We start from the raw sequence: 7,212 nt of genomic DNA on the forward strand, positions 1-7,212 counted from the left end.
AGGCGGACTGTCAACCACTGCGCCGCCAGGGAAGCCCCAGCCGTTTGTGTGTGTTTTTATCAGTAACGGTTGTCTCCAGAAAAGGACATTGGGGTCTAGAATGGGAGGCAGACTTACTTTTTATTATCTATCTTTTTATAACATTCGACTGTCTTACCATGAGTAGGTATTTTTCTTTTGCAATACAATAATTATAAAGAGAAAAATTAGAAGAATTGATAGCTGGACTTTATGACTCATTAGAGATGAGGATGAAGGAGAAGGAAGAGTGAGATGATGTTTGAAATGTGGAGCCTGAATTACTGGTGTAATTAGTGTATTAGTAAGTAGTAAGTAGTGGTGTTTGGGGAGCTAGTGAACACGTGGATATTCTACAGTTATAAATTAAGGGCTTCATCTTCTGGTTTATGGGTCATAAGCTTCACCAGGCTGCACAGGCCCAGCTGCTGAGATCGCTGAATCCCACAGCTTCTCAAGAGCAGGTAGTGCTTTCTTACCAACCCTTCGCTGGGTCCAGGATAATCAATAAAAGCTGGTGCAGTAGTGAATTAAGTTTAAAAACCAGGCTTTGGACTCGTGAATCCTGACTCTAACACATACTAATTCTGTAAATTTGGGCAAGTTACCTGACTCCTTTGAACTGTATTTCTCTCGTCTATGGAATGAGAAGTATTAACAGTGCCTCTTCCATAACAGTATTTTGAAGATTAAATGAGATATTTCATGTAAAGCTTTCACTACAGTGCCTAGTTCATATTATACCCTTGGTAAATGCTAGCCATTTTTTCCTGTATTTACTATTTATTCTTCCCATTTTCTAGATGATAAAATTGAGGCACAGAGAGGTTAAGTAATTTTCCCAAGGTCGAACAAGTGGTGGTGCCAGAATTCAAACCAAGCAAGTATGATTTCAGAGTCAGTACTTCTGAATTACTAAACTTTAAGGGAAAATACTGAGAGATTTGAATACATGATTTAAAAGCCGTATAGAAAAACATCATATAAATGATAATGGAGAAAAATCATGCCACATGTGTAACAGATAAAGCTTTATTATCCTTTACAGAACAGTTTCTCAAATGTTCATTTTGAGAAATGCTAGCTATTTTTGTTAATAAAGTATGTCCAAGAAGTAGTTTTCCCCTTTTTGCTTGGAAACCTCCATTGCACAGAAGGCCATGTTTTCGGTAGCTGCATTCTTACAACAAGTCATATTGAGTTAAAAGTCATTTATAATTACTCCCTCTAAGTCTACTTTAAATATTATGTTACTTGTATTTTTTTCAGCCCTATCCCCTCACTACACCTCCCATTTCCCCCACCCCCCAATATTTTGTAGGCTTCACAGTTGTTTTTACTACAGTTCATCTTGTTTAGTCTTACCTGCCAGCTGATATAGGATGAAAATGTGGATGGGTTTAAAAAGCATTTGTATAAACCTATGGATTATAAAACCAGAATGGGTTGTGAAGTCGTGTTATGGGGAAATCAATGACATTTTGAAGTCATAGAGTTCATTCCTTCAACAAATATTAAGTTGCTACATGTGTCAGTCACTGTTCCAGGTGGTACAGTGAGCAAAACAGAGGATCTCCCCTTGGAGTTGACTTACTGACAGGGAGAATATAAGTCAAGGAGGTGATCTCGGATGGTGATAAGTGAGAAAATCACAACTGAGCTCTCACGAATGAACCAGCTGTGTGAACTTCTGGGGAAAGAATGCCCCAGGTGGAGGCAACAGCAAGAGTGAAGACTCTAGGGTGAGAGAAAGCCTTGCACATTGAAGGAGCAGACAGGAGGCCTGAGTAGGAGAATGTAAGTGAGAGACAAGGCTGAGAGAGTTGGTCACGGCTGGGTTACATCGGGTTGGTAAACCATGGTAAGGAGGTATTCTGGGGTTTTTATAAACATTAAATCTTGTATTTTTATTTAACTTCTCAGGAATTTATGTTGTTTCCCAAAGTAGAATGAGGAAGGAATGTGGGATAAAGGGAAACACTCAGAAAGTCCCAGGTTCTGATTGAGATCCTGTCACTTTACGTATATCTTCTGAGCCTCGGTTTCTTTTTTTTAAAATTTTTATTGGAGTATAGTTACTTTACAATATTGTGTTAGTTTCTACTTTACAGCAAAGTGAATCAACTACGCGTATACATATATCCCCTCGTTTTTGGATTTCCTTCCCATTCAGGACACCACGGAGCATTGAGTAGAGTTCCCTGTGCTATACAGTAGGTTCTCATTAGTTATCTATTTCATACATAGTAGTGTATATATGTCAATCCCAATCTCCCAGTTCCTCCCACCCCCCCTTCCCCCTTGGTATCCATATATATTTGTTCTCTACAACTGTGTCTCTATGAGCCTCCGTTTACACAGATGTAAAACGGAGATGAAACCAGCCCTGTTACATGGCAAGAGACCTACATTTTATTTATTTTGGGGGGTGGGGGTGAGTGGGTAAAGTACATTTATTTTCTTCTATAGGTGTTTCTTTTTCAAAAAAAACAAGGAAAAGGAGAAAAAGCTCCAGCACCCAATGTCCACTGGGCTTTAGTCCATGGGGAGGAGGTGCCCCACGTGCCTGGACCCTAGGCTGACCCCACCCAGGGCGGAGGAGTGCCGCAGCTTCAACAGGGTGAAGCTAGAGAAGGAGTTCTGAGCCTGGATCTCTCTCTCCTGGGTCAGCGCCCAAAGGAAACCTTCCCTCAGCAGCTCCCAGCTCTTCCACACAGAGCCCACACACGGGATGGGGAGACCGATCTCCTGTTGGAACAAGACCGGGTCAATCTCAGGCAACACTGCCACATGTCTGCCCAGCATCTCCCCAGCCTTCCTGAAGATATAACAGGAAAGGGGATCTCCCTGCTGAGCACCTTCTGCAACTTTCCTGCAAAACCCAGCAAACCTGCATTTATCAAAGTCCCTGTACAGGTGGGTGAGGACTCCTAGCCGATCTGGCACCTGGAAATAGTTGAACATGGCCTGTTGGACACAGCCCCTGTCATGAGGAGCCGCCTCTATGTTGTCGATGGAGTCAAACACTATTTTCACTGCTTGGTGTGCAATCCAGTAGGCTGAGCCCTCATCTCCCATCATGTGGCCCCAGCCACCGCGGCCGCTCTCAGACCCATCGGGGTTGATGAGCCTGCAGGTGGAGCTTGTCCCAGAGATGAGCACGATCCCCCCACCCGGTGTAACAGTGGCGATGGAGCCAGCGGCGTCGGTGGTGATTAAGTAGCTTTCACTCAGGTAGAGAAATCGGTCCCTCAGCTCCTCCATCAGGATCCGCATGGCGTCCTCCTGATCCCCACCGCTCAGGAGGGATAAGCCCAGGCTTCGTAGAGGCACCAGAGATCCACCCCTGCTTTCCGTTTGGCCCCGTTCACCGTCTCGTTGATCCTCTCCACACACTTGTCTGTCCCGGTCAGCCAGTGGTTTGTGCTGAGTCCTTCCACTTCTGCCAGGATCTGCACAAACTCTGAGAGTAAAAGGACCTTGGATCGTGTGCCTCCCCCCTCTACACCCCGTAGAGCGCGGCCATGCTGCCGCTATCGCCGCCGCGGATCCCGCCGTTTGCTTTGTACCCACATTTTAACTGGTACTTATTTTAATAACCTAATTTAAAAATCTGGGATCGTATTTAAAATACGAAATACATCCAAGCTGCATGAATATATTTCAACAAGATCAGAAGCATTGACTGTGATTTTTTAATACAGTAAAATAGTGTAAATCATACCCACATATATACACATGCACACACATACCAGATTCCTGTGGAGATTAAATGATTAAATGAGATAATGTGAAATGGGAGGTATTCCGTTTTTTTGTGTTGTTTTTTAATCCGTAATTTTTTTTTTATAAATTTATTTATTTTTGGCTGTGTGGGGTCTTTGTTGCTGGACGCAGGCTTTCTCTAGTTGCGGCGAGCGGAGGCCACCCTCCGCTGCGGTGCAGGGGCTTCTCACTGCGGTGGCCTCTCCCGCTGCGGAGCACAGGTTCTAGGCACGCGGGCTTCAGCAGTTGTGGCACGTGGGCTCAGTAGTTGTGGCACGCGGGCTCCAGAGCGCAGGCTCAGCGGTTGTGGCGCATGGGCTCAGCTGCTCCGCGGCATGTGGGATCTTCCCGGACCAGGGCTCGAACTGGTGTTCCCTCCATTGGCAGGCGGACTCCCAATCACTGCGCCACCAAGGAAGCCCTGTGTTGTGTTTTGATTTTTGTTTCTATGATAGGCTGAATAAGGGCCCTCCTAAATTATCCATGTCCTAGTCCTCGAACTTGTAAATATGTCACCTTACGTGGTAAAAGAAACTTTGTAGATGTGATTAAGTTAAAGATCTTGTGATGGGGTGATCATCCTGGGTGACCACGGTTGTGGCGCACGGGCTCAGCTGCTCCGCAGCATGTGGGATCTTCCCGGACCAGGGCTCAAACCGGTGTTCCCTCCATTGGCAGGCGGACTCCCAATCACTGCGCCACCAAGGAAGCCCTGTGTTGTGTTTTGATTTTTGTTTCTATGATAGGCTGAATAAGGGCCCTCCTAAATTATCCATGTCCTAGTCCTCGAACTTGTAAATATGTCACCTTACGTGGTAAAAGAAACTTTGTAGATGTGATTAAGTTAAAGATCTTGTGATGGGGTGATCATCCTGGGTGACCTAGGTGGGCCCAATGTCATCACAAAGGTCCTTATAAGAGGGAGGCAGGAGGATCAGAGAAGGTGAGGGAGGCGCCACAAGCCGAGGAATATAGGAAGCTCTAGAAGCTAAAAAAGGCAAGCAAACAGACTCTCCTCTGACGCCTCCAGAAGGAGCACAGCCCTGTTGACACCTTGATTTTACACTTCTGATTTCCAGAACTGTAAGAGCATACAGTTGTAAGTCACCAAATTATGGTAATTAGTTACAGCTGCAATAGGAAACTCGTATCGGTTTCTAACTCTAAAATGTGGTCGGGCGACTTCCCTGGTGGTCCAGTGGTTAAGACTTTGTCTTCCAGTGCAGGGTTTGCGGGTTCGATCGCTGGTCGGGGAGCTAAGATCCCACTATGCCTCAGGACCAATAAAAAAACCACAACATAAAAATAAAGTATCAATATTGTAACAAGTTTGCTAAAGACTTTAAAAATGGTCCACATCAGGCTTCCCTGGTGGCACATTGGTCGAGAGTTCGCCTGCCGATGCAGGGGACACAGGTTCGTGCCCCGGTCCGGGAAGATCCCACATGCCGCGGAGCAGCTGGGCTCGTGAGCCATGGCCGCTGAGCCTGCGTGTCCGCTGCGGCAGGAGAGGCCACAGCGGTGAGAGGCCCGCATACCGCCAAAAAAAAAAAGAAAAAAAAAAAAAGGTCCACATCAAAAAATCTTTAAATAAATAAATAAAATGCAGTTGGAAGCTATTGAAGGGTTTTAAGGAGGGGAGTGATGGGATTGTATTTTGTTTTTAAAAGAATGGGTTTTGGAGAGGCAGAAAGGGCATCAGGGAAGCCATTTAGGAGGTGGTGGCAGTAATCTCAAAAGAGACGTGACAGAGGCCCAGATTAAAGTGGTGGCGTGGGATGGAGAGGACCGAACAGATTTTGGTTACAGAGTCAGCAAGAATTGCTGATGGTATGGTTGTAGAGGTACAGAAAAAAGGAAATCAAGGGTGATGCTGAATTTGGGCTTATGCAGTTGGGTGCCATTCATTGATATGGGGAAGACAGGACCAGAAATAGACTTGGGGGAAATTATGCATTCTGTTTTGGACGTGTCAAAACTTGAGATGCCAATTAGACACCCAGGTCTATGTCGAATAAGCAGATGAATAAATCAGCGGAAGTCTCAGAGGAGAAATCTTCTGCGTGTCCCCTCACCCCTGGATAGGGCTTGCCCCCTCGCAGAATTTCTCCAGTGCCGCCGTCACTAACAGACTACCCGACTGGCTGAACTTGACCCAGGGTGGCATTTCATTCCACGTCTTTATTTTTTATCCTGGGCTCATCTTTCATCGCCTACTCCGTGAAAACTGAATGAGCAATTAGCAGAGTCTAAAATGAGGCCCAGTATGTTTGATAACTAAGGAGCGATGGATAACAATTTAGATTAATTTGGGCCCCAAATGTGGACGGTTATTTAGTGCTTTTTCAGAGAGCTAAATGGATTTCGTGAATTTTAATTGATGTTTAACTTTTAATTGTGTTCATGTGGGGTGGCCAGTTGGAACCATGCCTAATAAGGCTGATGAGTGTACAGACATTTGCATGCAGCTTGCCTTCCAAGGGCCAGCCAGGGAGAGAAAGGCTTAAAGTAACAGGAGGAAAACTGCACGGAATGGATAATCTTGAAACACATTTATTTTGAGAAAAATGAAAAACTGTCACATATTTTGGTTTTCTCTTCATCTTAAATAATATGAGGTTTACTATTATTTCCTCTTGGTGTTACTGTTATTGATTTTTCCAAGAAAAGTGAACGTGTATTTTAAAAGGAGCTAGGTTGTTATTTACAATGGCAAGAATTCTGATTTGCATAAGCTTATGGTTCAGTTTGTGAGCCAGATCAACAAAATGTTCACTGAACGTCTTTCCTCTGTGAAGTACTTTGCTGAGCACTGAAGGGGGTATAGTAATTAGGATGCTTTTTGGCCGACTCATTGACTTAAGCAATAAAGAAATTTGTTGTCTTACATAAGAAGAAGTAGGGCAGCCTCCAGGCACAGTATGTCCAGTTTCTGCTGTCCTCTGTGATTCTCATGGCTCTGCCCTCCTATTTTTGATGGCTTCATCTTTAGGTCAGGAGCAAGACGGCTGCAGTGATTCCAGGCATCACATCCAGATCTGCTAATATCCAAAGGAAATAGGAGGGTTGTCTCTTCCTCGAGTGTCTGAACTGTGAAACAGTCTTTCCTAGAAGCCCCTCAGCAAACTTTCCTCACATCGCATGCACCAGGAGTGGGTCCCATTGTCCATTTGTAAGCTAGTCACTGGCTGAGGAAATGGAGTTACCATAATTGGCTCAGGCCAGGGGTTGGCAAACTGCTGCTCCCCACCTGTTTTTTTTTTATAACTGAAATGTAATTGGCATAAGCCATGCCCAGTCATTTACAAAATGCTTGTTGTTGTTTCACAGTACGACGGAAGAATTGAGTAGTTGCAACAGAAATCTTCTGGCAAAGGCTAAAATATTTACTGTCTGCCCTTTACAGGAAAATGGCCGACCCCTGGCTTT

At 44.8% G+C, this 7,212-nt stretch overlaps 1 pseudogene; it reads right to left on the bottom strand.

Moving 5' to 3' along the window:
• Positions 1 to 2,553: 2,553 nt before the first annotated feature.
• On the bottom strand, positions 2,554 to 3,544 carry LOC112405843 (N-acetyl-D-glucosamine kinase pseudogene; annotated as a pseudogene).
• Between the last annotated feature and the right edge of the window lie 3,668 nt (positions 3,545 to 7,212).

This window comes from Neophocaena asiaeorientalis, unplaced genomic scaffold (assembly GCF_003031525.2).
Source record: "Neophocaena asiaeorientalis asiaeorientalis breed wild unplaced genomic scaffold, Neophocaena_asiaeorientalis_V1.1 scaffold92, whole genome shotgun sequence".
Classification (NCBI taxonomy): domain Eukaryota; kingdom Metazoa; phylum Chordata; class Mammalia; order Artiodactyla; family Phocoenidae; genus Neophocaena; species Neophocaena asiaeorientalis.